Source organism: Triticum urartu, chromosome 2 (genome assembly GCF_003073215.2).
Source record: "Triticum urartu cultivar G1812 chromosome 2, Tu2.1, whole genome shotgun sequence".
Lineage (NCBI taxonomy): Eukaryota > Viridiplantae > Streptophyta > Magnoliopsida > Poales > Poaceae > Triticum > Triticum urartu.
In genome coordinates, this window is record NC_053023.1 from 363,540,010 (window position 1) to 363,554,897 (window position 14,888).

Here is a 14,888-nt window from a genome sequence, read left to right on the forward strand (position 1 = left end):
CACAATTTGTACAAAAACTACTTAGATGCCCTTTGATCCCATATCCAACGACCTCGAAGCTCGTATCACCGTAGCATCTAAGATGAAGGAGGACATTATATTCTCCTGTATGTAAGAATATCATGTGCTACCACACTTTAGATGCTTTGGTGATACAAGCTCTTCGGAGGCGTTGGATTTGTGACCCAACACGTCCTCGGTGGTTTGAATGGTTTTTTGCAGAAAAGCCCCAAAAGAGTTCGGCCACTGCTTACAGGCACAAAGACTGCTCAGATGCCATTGCATCTCAAATCAAACGACCTCCAAGCTCGTATCACCGTAGCATCCAAGATGCGATAGCACCTTATGTTTTCTCGCACGAGAGAGTATGAGGTGCTCCCGCACCATACATTCTATGGTGATACGAGTTCATTGAGATCTAACAGCCCACAGTAGGAGGTTTGAATGTTTTTGCAATATACGGCTGATAGAGTTTGGGAAATGCGCAGAAAGTACAAGTACTACGCATGTGCCATCTGAATACTGATCATACGACCTAGATGCTCATATCACCGTCGCAGGTAATTAAGCTATGGGGAGCACCTAATATGAGCACCGGGGAGCCGTTGGATCGAAGATTCAGCGGCACACACGAGGCCTGAATGTTTTATTTGCAAAAAAAACCTTTGGAGAGTTTGGAAATTGCGCATAATTACAAAGACTACTCCCAAGCCATTGGATCTCACTTCCAACGGTGCAAAAACTCATATCACCATAGTATCTAAGCTGCGGGGTGGATGTGGTATTCTATGCCGCTGTCATTTTTGTTCGTAAACTTGCAAAATACATGTAACTCATGCCGTTACTTGTCTAACCGCGCAAAGTGTTTGTTCAAAAAAACCATCCTACACTGAAATATCGGAACAACACACGGGGGTCCCACTTGTCATTAATCAAATTTGGACCTAAAACTAACAAATCTGAAAGACGAGATTCGAACTGGCAACCTGGACTACAAGGCGTAATTCGATAGCCTGAAAAAATGAACGGTTGTTGGCTTTGTCCCATAACTTGATTTTATACAGTACTTGTGTTGAGTAGAGTAGAGGGAGTGCCTCGTCAACATGTGCATGACCATTGTCTCACTTACTGGTGGGTCCCAGGTCTGCGATCTCAATCTCTCTTCTCTCCACCGTCTAACCTTTGCACGGGCACACACGAAGAGCGGCGCTAGCTTGTCGTGGTGTTATTACAACTAAAAAAGCTCGGAAAGTAGAAGAATCGCCTAGAACAAGAGACGTTGTGGCTGGTCGAGACGGAGCTAACCACATCTATCCTCCATGCCACATTTGCATGATGAAGCTGTGTGGCTAGTGGGGTGTTTTCGACCGACTGGATGGGTCCCGAGGTCGAACCATAGGTACTACGCCTGATACAGTATATTTTTACACACACATTTTTCCTCCGTGCCGAGACGTGGCACACCCTACCGCGTGGTTTCGGGGTCCTCCCGGGTGGTGCACGCATATATTCTTCCTGACGTGGGACGCCCTACCGCGCGTTTTCTGGGTCCTCCTCGGTCGTACCGCCGAAGCAAGTAAATGAGTCGTCAAATCATGAAAGACCACCTTTCCCGCCGAGTACATCAATGAAGCACGGTGGCTAGCTAGTTGGGCTAGTTCGTCCAATTAGCTAGGCCGCCGCCACATTTGTTTTTTCACCCCTTTTTATCTACTTGTCGGCAGGTAAATTTAAATATCCACCACGGCATTGCTCTGGTGTTTGGGTGCGGCAGGATTTTTAATTTTTAGATTAACGGGAGCAGGCGCGGCAGGATTTTTAATTTTTTGATTGACGGGAGCAGGCACGGCAGCAATTAGTCACGATGACTCCGCCTGTAAAAACCCACTGCTCCTGATGTGAGAAGTCGTCGACCGGTGTTTTACCGTGGTGAAAACCAAAAGATACCCTGCTCCCTCCGCCTTCCCGTAGATTGCATTGCCTTTCAGCCGTTTCGCCCCCTTTGCTTCCTCTCCCCATTGCTTCTACCTGGTGCCATGGTGGCGCAGCAGATCACGGAGTCCGAGGTGAGGCTCCTGACACAGGAGCTCCATGCCAAGGATGCGGAGCTCAGGGCCAAGGATGTGGAGCTCCGTGAGCTCAAGGAGGAGAGGAGTGGCATGCTCCTCCGTTATGTGCAGGAGTTCATGGAGCTTCAAAAGAGGCAGGCGTACACCACAAAGATGCTCGAGGCATCGGCAGCGTTGCTGCAGAAAGCGGGAAATACGATAGGCCGTCAGGGGAGACGGCTGGAGCGCGAGCAGGCCGATCGTGACAAGGTCTAGGATCGCCTCAGCCACTTGGTGAACAAAGTTGCCACGCACGTGTTGCGGCTGCGCGATGCCTACCGTCGTGCCAGCGCGACGGTGCCGGCCGTCGGGCTAAACCCGTTTGACCACCCGGTCGACTTCAACGAGCTGCGGCTTCCTGACCTGGTCTCCTTCGTCACCTATATCTCCGAGGAGCTGAGCCATCTCCGCGCGATGGTGGGGGCTGAGCTGGACAAGGAGGGGTTGCAGGCTGCCGTCGTCGTTGCCAGGCGAATCCTTTCAGGGCTCCATCACCGGAATCCATACGTGCCATTGGACGCCGTCTTTGACGAGCTGGCTCCCGTCGACCAGGAGCGGGCTCTGCGGGCGGTTGCACCCTGCATCACCAATCTCATGCGCCTCGAGAATCAGAGGGACTTCGGTGGTGTTTAGGCGCCCTCTGCATGGGCATTTTGATGGCTCGGTGCAACATGATCGTTGGATCAAACTCAGATGGTGCAGATCAGTCACTGTAGCACAAAGCGTGTGGGTGTGTTTGGTTGCATTCTCATCTCAATATAGTTGTTTCCTCTTCGTGTATTTTTGTCAACCTACTAGTGTGGACTCATGCACCCTTCATGCACTCTGCCAAACACCCAAAAGTGGGTCGAGAAGGGAACTTTTGCTCCCATCCCGTGCACCCTTCATACACACTGCCTAACACTATTCGTGCTTCATATGATTCATGTTTCATGGAGTACTATAGCACCGTACTCTCCATGCGCTGTGGACCTAGTTCTGTTAACATTGATCTCACCGATCATTCTCGACCAGACAGTCGAAAAAGCGGTACTATGTTACATATAGGAGTAGTTGACATGCGCACAACATCATTTGTTATCGTCATATCTTACTACACTAGCAACAAGATTGTGTAGTACTGACGTATGAACCACTGCACATGCCTAGTAGTAGGAGCAATGTGTATGTTCAAGTGGCTGCCGTGTTTCGCACTCCTCCATAGTAAGAGTGGAAATGCTTGCTGTAATCATTTTTTTCTTTAGAAAAACAGTGGACATGCTCTACCGTGCGGATCCTCCTCCAGCCATGCACTAAATTACTCACTTTCACCAACGTGTGGGACAGCCAGCACCTGGGTCCACCAGCCATGCACTAAATTACTCTGTAGTAGAGTGACGGTAGACTACCCCGATCGAACCGCCGCAGTAATGCCCAATGAGCCGTCAAATCACAAAAACCCCTCCTTTCCAGCAGTAAGTTGGACGGACGAAGCAACCATCATTTCACTCTTCTCTCTCAGCTTCCTCTCTTGAAGAAAACCCCCACTCGATTCGCTTCTCCCTCATCTTGTTCCTCCTTTCACTCTTCTCTCTCAGCTTCCTCTCTTGGATGGACGCCGGAGCACCGGCCGACGTGATGTCTATGGCTCTGGCCAAAACCGTCGGGGCTCATGGTACGAAGAAGCGCAAGCACCCCACCGAGACTACCGCAGACAAGCTCAAAGCCATCGCCTTGTCCAAGCCCCCCTCTCCGGGATCCCTCATTAAGCAAGTCCAGGTAATGTCTCTTGTTGACGATCTTTTTCTCGATCTTGATCGTGTTTTTTCATCTAACTCGCAGTACTAGTACTGGTAGTACAACTTTCTGGGTGATCTTGCATATGATTTTAGTGTGCCAAATGACGGTTCTAAATTCCTCTTTTGACCAAAACATGCGAGAGGTTGACACTGATTTCTTATAGATTACTTTCAACTACTCCCTCTGTCCCAAATTTCTTGTCTTAGATTTGTCTAGATACAGATGTATCTAATAATAAATGTTACTTGATACATCCGTATCTAAACAAATCTATGACAAGAATTTTGGGACGGAGGGAGTACTTTATGAACATCAATGCTACCTTTTAAGAGGGTATATTTGCCTCAGTAACTTGTGTTATGGATATTGCATGTAATCCCTCTGCTCTCATGCCTTTGAAGACATGTTCTAGTGTCTTTGTTCACTCATTTCTGTGCGTATATGTAGTCATATATGGAGTATAATATCGAAAATCATCTTATATTTCTGAACGGAGGTAGTAATAAAATATGGTTTCTGTTTGAATTAGAACCAGGTCCACGGTGGAGATGAAGTTCTCAAAGTCATGCCGTGTGAACTGGAAGACCTGATGATGAGTTCTACTGCTGAGCTATCCAGCTGCTGTGTCCTTGTGGCCACGTGTCCTGAACTAGTGTTTTCCTGTAGCATTGTCAGGCGTGTTCTCGAGGCTGTACTTGACCACAACAATTTCCTGGCTGTGCCTTCGATTACGAATGGTGTGGTTCTTGTAAAGCTTCCCAACAAATCTGATGTGGCATGTCTTCATCATCATGTTTATGAGTGGAAAGACCACTCTGTTAGGTTCTCCAAGGTTGACAAGATGGTGATGGTGCATGTAGTCATCTCCCACGAAGTCCATGGCCTAGTCAGTTATGCGGGGTTCATCCCGTAGGTCGGTGGCAAGAAATAGTCTGCAGAGTTTAGTTAGTGCAACTTTGCTTGTCTGTAGTAAGTACTATTGTTCAGTACTTGATTTGTGTTTGTGAACCGTATACTGTTTATTAGTACTGCCACTTTTGGTGTGTGGTTAGTCCTGAGAACGGTCTATGTTAATGTCTGTCCACTCAATTCAGTCTGTATATTTAGAAGTATCCAGATCGTATTTTTTGTGAGGACGGTTTATCAATTATGGTTACACTCCAATATCTATATGCATTGCAGGGTTTATCGCACCCACCAGGATTTCCAGTCCCATGGATGTTCGGTCCATATGATTTGTCACGACCTTTGGACTGTCCTGCTTGTGGGAGTAGGCGAGGCCCCTGCTTGCCACGCGTAGTTGGACGGTCAATCTTCTATTTAGTACTTCAACATAGTGATTTCCTGGTAAGTATTCACTCGTGTCACATCAAGTAAATCTTATTGATTTACTGTCTAAATCTTATTGATTTAATGTCATGTTTTCTTTCTTTTCCTACAATTTTACGATGCAGGTTTTGCCATGTGACATTCATCACAGAATGAACCGTTTGGTTTGCTCTACGATGGCTATTTTTGCAGGTTTCACTTCTTATGTTGTGTCAGTAACGAAGGCACTGTCCATCACTTATATTACTGGAAAAAATTGGATCAGTCTGTTGTCTGAGTACAACCTGAATCCCTATGATGAACTACAGTTTGGTTTAACAAAAACGCCACAATTAGTCCTTCTCGCGTTTAAAAGAAATGAAGGAAAAAACTAGATCACGGTCATGGATCCTAGTCAAGTTAGAAAGTTGATCATAGCAGACCAGACACGATCGCTGCTATCTCGCACAGATCGAGCACCGGCAGTTGCTCTAGCACTGACAGCGGCAGCAGCTCAGTCTGATCCAGCTGAGGATTGGGCACCGACCGCGTCAACAGATCAGTCTGATCTACTGGAGGATCGGGCATCGACACCGGCACCTGCTCCGACACCGGCACCAGCTCTACAAGGAGCACCATCTCTGGCAGCAGCAGCGGCTTCGGCACCTGCACCAACACTTGCACTTGCATCTGCTCCGGCCCATGTAGTTGCACCAGCAACAGACTGGGCTACAGTTCGCACTTCATATACCAAAGTCCTTACAAACACCGACATGTCCACCTTCTTGGTAAGCATTGGCCGCCCAAGTGCTTCGTTTTTTTTCTTTCCATGTTGTTTCACATGATTCACTGTGTTGATCTAACTGTTTGGGCATGTCTTCTTGTTTGCAAATAGAGAATTCCTAGAGCAACGAGGGAGTCGTTCAACAATCCGGGCGACCGCGGCCAAGTTTCTCTTACCATGCGCAGCCTTGGTGTGAATGAACCTGCTCAATATACCGTAAGTACAAAGGATGGTCGCATGATGATTGATGCTAAAGGATGGTCAAGGTTCAAATCTAAATCATATCTTGCGGTAGGGGATGATGTCAAAATCGAACTTTCTTGGCAAGGAGAGCTGGTCCAAATCAACTTTGAAATTCTTCAGTAGCAGCACGCAACTGCCGAACTGATCTATCCTCCGAGAGATTTTGATGTAATAATCTGGCATGGTGAAACAAGTGTCCTGTGTGTATAAGTAGTACGATAGTATTATTTATCACATGGTATATCATTGATAGAATTGCAACTCTGATTGTTGGTTAGGAACTGTCGTTCGATTTCATTCCAACAGCTGCCGTGCTTTATTCAATGTTGGGTATTCGCCTTGCGACAGCATCTAAAACCAGCGCCATACCGATCGCTTGCAATATGAAAAGCGCTGAGGTAGAGCACATGGGCCCCCAAACATGCAGGGTCGGCCTGCGACCCAAAGTCCAGAACCGTGAGCCTATCTGAGTACTATATTCTTAGCTGAACCCCCATAAAAAAAGCTAAACCCCCATAATGCCCGTGCATTGCAGAGGGAGTATATTTCTCGGCAAGGCGAGCCTGTGATATAAAAGATTTGTATATTTCTTTACATAGGGAGTATCTCTCTGTCAAAAAATATATTTATGTGTAACTAGTTACTACTGTATTTGTACTTCCTTTCGCTGATATGTGGGGCAACCGGCAACGGGGTCCACGTGCCATATGCACAAATTAGAGTGCACAACTTCACGGTAGACACACCCCGATCATAGCGCTGCAGTAATGCCTAATGAGCCGTCAAATCACAACCCCCCCTTTCCAACTTTAGCAGTAAGCTGGACGGACGAAGCGGCAATATTTCACTAGGCCTGAATACCCTTCTCCCTCGTTTGCTTGTTCAGAGAAAACACCCTCTCGGCGATTGCATAGGGTTTTCTCATGGAGAACCAGGTACGAATTCTTCATCCATCCCCGATAAATCCAAGTCCCTTGGTCGCAAGTAATCCTAGGATGGCAGTCGCCGCCGTTGATGCATTTTTCTTCCTACTGAATCTAGTGTGTTTCATTTGCAGTGCCCAAAGTGCGAGTACCCTACAGGTTTCTGCGCCCTCGGCGAGATGCCACACTTGTTCCTTCTCATCCTAACACAACATTTTGAAACGTGCAAAGTATGTTCCTAGAATCCTCTTTTCTATCTGGGAGGGTGGGCGTTTTTTGAACATGCTGTGTTCTCATATTATTTTTCGTACAGTGTATTATTTGCTCTGCCAGAACACATGTACTCAAGATGCTCGGCCTTGCCATAACTGAATACACTAGTTTAATGGTCACAGTGAAGGCAAGCCATGGATATAAGTTCTGAGTTGGGTTCATGAACCAAGAAGATCCCTGCTTTTTTATGGCCGAACTTGGATAAACTTTCTCAAGTGTTACGGACTGAAAGTTGGCGCATGAATGTTGATGGAAATAGCAGAACCTGGTCTCATCTTCACTGTGATCTTCCACCCCAACGTCATTCCAATTGTTCATCCATGTTAGTTTTGTATCTGGTTCTTGCTTGTTGCCTCGATTACTTCTTAATCCACCTATTCTGTCTAACTAATCACAATTTAACTTTAGAAGTAGCAACGAATCTCTCATGAAGATGCTACTTATAACTAATATTTTCTTATAATTGGTGGCACGTGTAGGTTTTTTCAGAGTTAAGCAGTCTGCTCGTTTGTTACTCTGTAATAACTCGGCTGTTACTAATGGCACTGAAGTTGACTGGATCGACATCCACAAGTTCCTACACTTTATTGATCGTCTTGAGGTCCTTGTGGGGCATTTCAATGGTGGAAGGCCACGTGGGATATGTGTGCCACTGCTGCACTCGTTGAACAGGTCCAACTGTGTCGAGAAACTTATGGTACGAGCTGTTTTCTGTTATATATGTTGTTCATAAACCATTGCTTATACATAGTTTTACAGCGGTGATCTTCTTGAAACAGGAACTGCCGAGTTCTATTGTTCCTATACAGATGCCTGACCATGGTCGGGTCAGACTTGCACTTGGTCACAGCATGATGTTTATGTCGACCTAGTAAATTCCCCTTGGAGGTGAAAAGATACTTATTCATGGGTGGTCTCAAATAATGAAGGCCCGTCCATCTTGGAGAATAGGACAGAAGATTATGTTCATGATTTTCCATGGCTCTAAAGCGAATATCCTGTTTATTAACCACGTTGCGAGATGAAGCCGCTTTCAGAAGGTTGTGGATGCGCGGGGTGGCGCGTGGGCCTTGTCCTGGGGCTTGGCGGCCTCACCCTTGGTTAACTGTAGGCAAAGTAGCACTGTTCGAGGCGTGCTTTGTACAGTTGAACCTGTATAAGTACTCATACTGCTTTCAGCTTTGGTTGTTAAGTGCCCCTGCTGGTTTCAGTTAAGGTTGTTAAGTACTCCTGCTGCTTTTACAGTCTGTCGTGTTTCTTCAGTCCTGTCTTCCTCCAGCCGCCAAAACCAAACTAGCGCCGGCGGGGCCACCTGCTTCCGCCTCCCATGGCTGGCTGCGCCTCAGCGCACGCATCGCCGCCCCACCATCTCCAAAATCGTTAACGCTGACGTCCTCCGCACGCTTTGGTGTGCTCACCGTGGCACCGCCCTCTCGCGTTGTCAACATGGTCAACAAAGAACAAGAATCGGCATAAGTACGTGGAGAGGATGACAGTAGAGGCCCACCACATCAGCGTATGGAAAAATAAAATGCTTCCTCCTAGTGTTTTCCTGAAATCTGGGACCCACGACATTGTGAGCCTATATAGTCAATAGACAAGAGAACAGCACAAGATCGGCTGACACCTGGGACGTAGCTACTCGAGAAGTATTTTTTATTTGGTATTGTTGAGACGGAGTAGGGTTTGAACTGGGTTGTGGCCCGTCTAGCCCAGGCTTATATTTTATGTTCACCATGTGACCAGCCCAACTATTTTTTCTTTGTGAAAATGAGCCCAGTTTATTTTTTCTAAAGAATACCCAATCCAGGCCTACTTATTTTTCTATGCCCTGATGGGCTGCAACTCTTTCGAGACGCCTGCAAATCTTGAAAGTAATATGAAATGGGTTGTAAATATAAAAACAGATGACAAATTGGCAATTACTTTATAATTTCTGAATTTTTTTCACATTTTCAGATTCCTATGTCACTGGGCATTAACCTAATTTAAATATATCTTCAAAGTACTTTAAATCTGGCTCGACATTTCGGTATTAAAAATAGTTGGGAACCGATAGAAATATGTGAAATTGGCCCTGGCCAACCAAAAAACGACTGCAATAAATTGCATAAGAAGTTGCCATGAGCAATATATAAATTATTAAAAAACGAGGGAGTGGTTTGACTTGTGGACCTGTTTAGTTGACCCGTATGCAAGATTTTTTTAGTTATTATATACGTCAACAAACGATTCTAGCAGACGTAACCATTGGATGTCAATCCAACGACCGTTGTGTTTCTTCAATCTCTGATCTTCTTGCTCCAGCCGCCAAAGCAGCACCGGCGGGACCGCCTACTCCCGCCTCCCGTGGCCGGCTGTGCTGCCGCGCAGGCCTCAGCGCCCCCTACTACTCCCACCGCTGGACAGGGCATCGCTCTACTCACCCACACCCCCTATTATTCTGGGGCAACGGGAGCCTCACACCGCAGCCGAACCGGTGAACCCTCGTACTCCTCTCCACGCGGGCTTCCACTTCCGCGTCTTCCCCGGCTCCGCGTCGTCCCCTTCCAAGGCCTCGCCGTCGTCCACCGCCGTGGTGCTCTCGGCGCGGCGTGGTCAATGTGGTCAACGACCGACTTCCATCACAAGAGTACTGTACGTGGAGAGGCTAACAGCTGGGTCCACGGCAGCCGCAAGGAAGTGCCTCCTTATTACGCGGAAAATAATTATTCCTCCACCTGACAGCAGGGACCCACCGACGGGCCACCAATATTTCGCAAAAAAAACATTTCCCCCTGACTGCTGGGACCCACAGGACGGGCCATCGTATTTCACGAAAAAAAACGTTCCCCCCGCTGTCAGCTCGGACCCACCGGAAGTGCCTCCTTATTACGCACAAAAAATGAATACCCCCTGCTAGCTGGGACCCACCTTGGTGGGAGGCTGACTTGTGGGCCTACTAAGTTGACTGGGACGGAGGCCTTTGTCAACTTTAGTCAATATATCAACGATTCTAGCTCCAGTGACCGTACGATGTCCATCCAACGGCTGTAGTGCTTCTTCAACCTCTGGTCTTCTTGCTCCAGCCGCCCAAAGCAGCGCCGGTCGTGCCGCCTGCTCCTGCCGCCCATGGCCGGTTGTGATGCCGCGGAGGCCTCACCGCCCCCTATTACTCCCACTGCTGGCCAGGCCATCCCTCTATGCACCCACACCCCCTGTTATTCTGTGGCGACGGCAGCCTCACACTGCAGCAGAACAAGTGAACCCTCATACTCCTCTACGCATGGGCATCCACTGCCGCGTCTTCCCCGGCTCCGCGTCGTCCCCTTCCTAGGCCTCACCGTAGTCCACCGACCTGGTGCTCTCGGCGTGGCATGGTCAACGTGGTCAAGGAATGGCTTCCATCAGACGTGGACTGTATGTGGAGAGGCTGACAGCTGGGTCCACGGCCGCAGCAAGGAAGTGCCTCCTTATTATGCGCAAAATAATATTCCTCCACCTAATTGCGGGGACCCACCGGACGGGCCACCGTATTTCGCAAAAAAAACGTTTCCCCCCCACTGCTGGGACTCACCAGCTACATCTTCGCACGCAAGGAAGTGCATCCGAAAAAAACGATTCGCCCCACTGACTGCTGGGACCCACCAGCTAGATCTTAGCACGCAAGGAAGTGCGTCCAGAAAAAAGCGATTCGCCCCCCTGACTACTGGGACCCACCAGCTACATCTTCGCACACAAGGAAGTGCGTCCGGGCAAAAACCAAAACAAAACAATTCCCCCCTGACTGCTGGGACCCACCAGCTACATCTTCGCACGCAAGGAAGTGCGTCCGGGCAAAAAAACAAAACGATTCGCCCCCTTGACTGCTGGGACCCACCAGCTACATCTTCGCAGGCAAGGAAGTGCCTGATAGTCTGGACCCACCTGGTCGAAGCGTACATAGCGTTTTCATTCTGGTCGTGAACGTGTACGTACATATATACTGGTCGATGTAGAGGCGCGCACGTGTCGTAGTAGAGGCGCGTACGTGTCGTAGTAGAGGCGCGCACGTGTCGTAGTAGAGGCGCGTACATGTCGTAGTAGAGGCGCGCACGTAGCATGTACACGTACTTACAGCGGTCAGGGTGCAAGAAAGAAAATACGGCCACGTACGTACATACAGGCAGGGTAACGCCTACTCGTGCATACGTATGGCCAGGGCTCGTGTACATGGCTGGGTCAGAACGGAGAAACAGCGTCGTCGTCATGTTCATGGGGAGGCAACGGAATGTGTTGTGTTCATGGGGAGGCAACGGAATGCGTCGTGTTCATGGGGAGGCAACGAAAAGCGTCGTGTTCATCGGGAGGCAACGGAACGCGTGGGAGCCAACCGGCTAGGTCGGAACGGAATGCGTGGTCATGTTCATCGGGAGGGCTTGGACGGAAAAGGCGATGGAAACGAGGCTTGGCATACCGCAAAATGGAGGAAACGGCCTTGTGTTCGACCGGCCACGTTCGAAACGGGATCCTGTTCATCGGGAGGGGTCTGGCGTACCACAAAACGGATGAAACGGACCTCCTACGGTTGAAATGGGGGTCCTGTTGATCGGGAGGGGTGTGGCGTACCGCAAAACGGACGAAACAGACCTCCTACGATCGAAACGGGGGTCCTGTTCATCGGGAGGGGTGTGGCGTACCGCAAAACGGGACTCCATGGGATACTGTTCATCTCCACCGTCGACCTCCTCCAGCCTCCACGGCCTACCGTCGACCTCATCCAGCCTCCACGGGCTCCTGTTCATCCATCCTCCACCGCGCGCTACTCCATCGGCTACTATTCAACCACCCCTCCATGGGCACCCCTCCACCATCTACTGTTCACCCAGCCCTCCACACCACGGGGTCCTGTTCATCCAGAGGCAACGCCACCGCTCACTTTTCATCCAACCCCCCCCCCCACAACGCTCACTGTTCATCCAATCGATCGGCTTCAATTAGCAGTAGTAGCGAAGGAATCGCTCGATCGGGTTCTGTTAACAGCCATCGATCGATCGCTCGGGTTGAGTAACGCGTAGCCTGCAGTGCAATCGCTCGAGTTCAGTTAGAGCCCAACGCCTCGCTCGGGTTCAGTTAGAGCCAATGCCTCTCACACACGCGCGTACGTGTACGAGAGAAACGCACATCGCTCGGCCCCCGACCTCCCACCGTAACCGGGAACTCCCCAAAATTTTCCTCTCCCTCGCTTCTACCATGGTTTTTTCTGTCACGGACGGCCCAAAGAATGTCATGCAGCTGCGTCTCCGGCCCGCCTAGGATGAAAAGCCCATTTTCTGTCATGATTTTTTGTCATAGAAGTAGGAGCCCACCACATCTATGATAATACCGGGTTTTTTCACATTTATCGTCATAGAAGTGTCACATGTATGACACACAAAAAATTCGTTCGGCCCAAAATGTCACGGATGTGTCTTTTTTTGTAGTGCATACCAGCGGCGGCTGAGCTCGCTCGAGGGCCGGGGCCTGAGGACGCAGAGCACGAAGGAGAGTATGGAGAAGGGGGGAGGCTCGCATGGGCCTGGCTTAGCTATGCTTCGGACGCCTATGCACGAATCTGGCGCATCATGAGGAATCGACTCCAGACCGTCAAGATAAGTCCCAAGCCCGGGTTAGCTAAACCGCTAAGGACTAAGAATCATACTAACCGCAGCCCTGCTGCAGCAACATCACCCCCTTTCTTACCTCTCGACGGCTGCTTGAGCGCTAGAGGAGACTGAGGGAGTCCTGGATTAGGGGGTCTCCGGATAGCCGGACTATCTCCATTGGCCGGACTATTAGACTATGAAGATACAAGATTGAAGACTTCGTCTTGTGTCCGGATGGGACTCTACTTGGCGTGGAAGGCAAGCTAGGCAATACGTATATGGATATCTCCTCCTTTGTAACTGACCTTGTGTAACCCTAACCCTCTCCGGTGTCTATATAAACTGAAGGGTTTTAGTCCGTAGGACAACAATCACAACATACAATCATACCATAGGCTAGCTTCTAGGGTTTAGCCTCTCTGATCTTGTGGTAGATCTACTCTTGTACTACACATATCTTCAATATTTATCGAGCAGGACGTAGGGTTTTACCTCCATCAAGAGGGCCCGAACCTGCGTAAAACATTGTGTCCCCTGCCTCCTGTTACCATCCGGCCTAGATGCACAGTTCGGGACCCCCTACCCGAGATCCACTGGTTTTGACACCGACATTGGTGCTTTCATTGAGAGTTCCGCTGTGCCGTCGCCACCAGGAAGGATGTCACGTCCCGTCTTTAAAGACGGCACAATCGCTGAGGGAACTCTGGCTATCGGCCAAACTCTCCGGCTAGGTGGTTTTCTTATGACCGCCTGTTCGGCCGCTACGCCGACGATGACTTCTCGGGTCATCAAAAGCAATCTTCACGTCAACTCGGAACTCGTCGAGCAGTTAGATGAAATGGAGATCTCTTCCCTGAACGAGCTCTTGGATCGCATCGCCGCCCTGGGAGTCGCTACAGACTACGATTAGATTGGGCCTCAACCCGATCTGAGAGAAATTAACTCTCCCTAGGTCACCCATCATGTTGCAGTGGTGGAAGAACAATGCGGCAACCCTTCATCCATCTTAAGGACTAGCTACGTCCGGATTCCCGATCCCTCCAAGCTGGATACCCGCGGAGGGGAGGATGTCACTCAAAGCCTGAACCCAGAATCAGGCAGCAGGCTAGATTTACCGGAAAACATCCAAGAATCCAAACTTTCGAGTTCGGAAACTCCTTGGCCACTGAGCCTCAGATTGGGTGAGGATTCGGATTCAATTCCACCCACCCACCCAAACATACGCGATCTATCCCAAATTAGGCAAGAGCCCGAAGAAACAGTACACCATTACTGGGCCAGATTCCTCCTGGTCAAGAACAGGATAAAGGACTGCCGCGAGGAAGACGCAATTTCATTCTTCTGCAATAATTTCACGGACAAGGGAATCCTCAACGCCATAAGTCGTCGCGAAATTACACGCTTTGCCAACTTGGTGTCCATGGTACGAAAGTACTGTGCGATAGAAAGCGCCTGGAAAACCGAAATAAAATTTTGGGATAATCCGGCCCTGAATACAAACCCAGTCTGAAATAAAAGGGTGCATTATCACAATACAGCTGGGTTAACTACCAAAAAGCAAAAGCCCTCTACGGGGCAAGGAACCGTACTGGTGGGATGGCTCAACGGACCCTGAAAAATTCATAGTACAGCGGATGCGATACCAACGCATAGCCTTAGAGCATGCTGGATACTCCGGCAGGTGGCCAAAAGTGGTGAGGATCTACTCCTCCCAAAAACCACAGAGCACCACCCCGAGGACAACAATACGGTCTTAACGGTCTTTGAGACCTTCGCGTCAAATAATAGACGGAAGCGAACACTCCACAGCATGTCCGAAATCTGCCACATAGCAGAAACAAATCCTTGGAGCGACACGGCTATTACC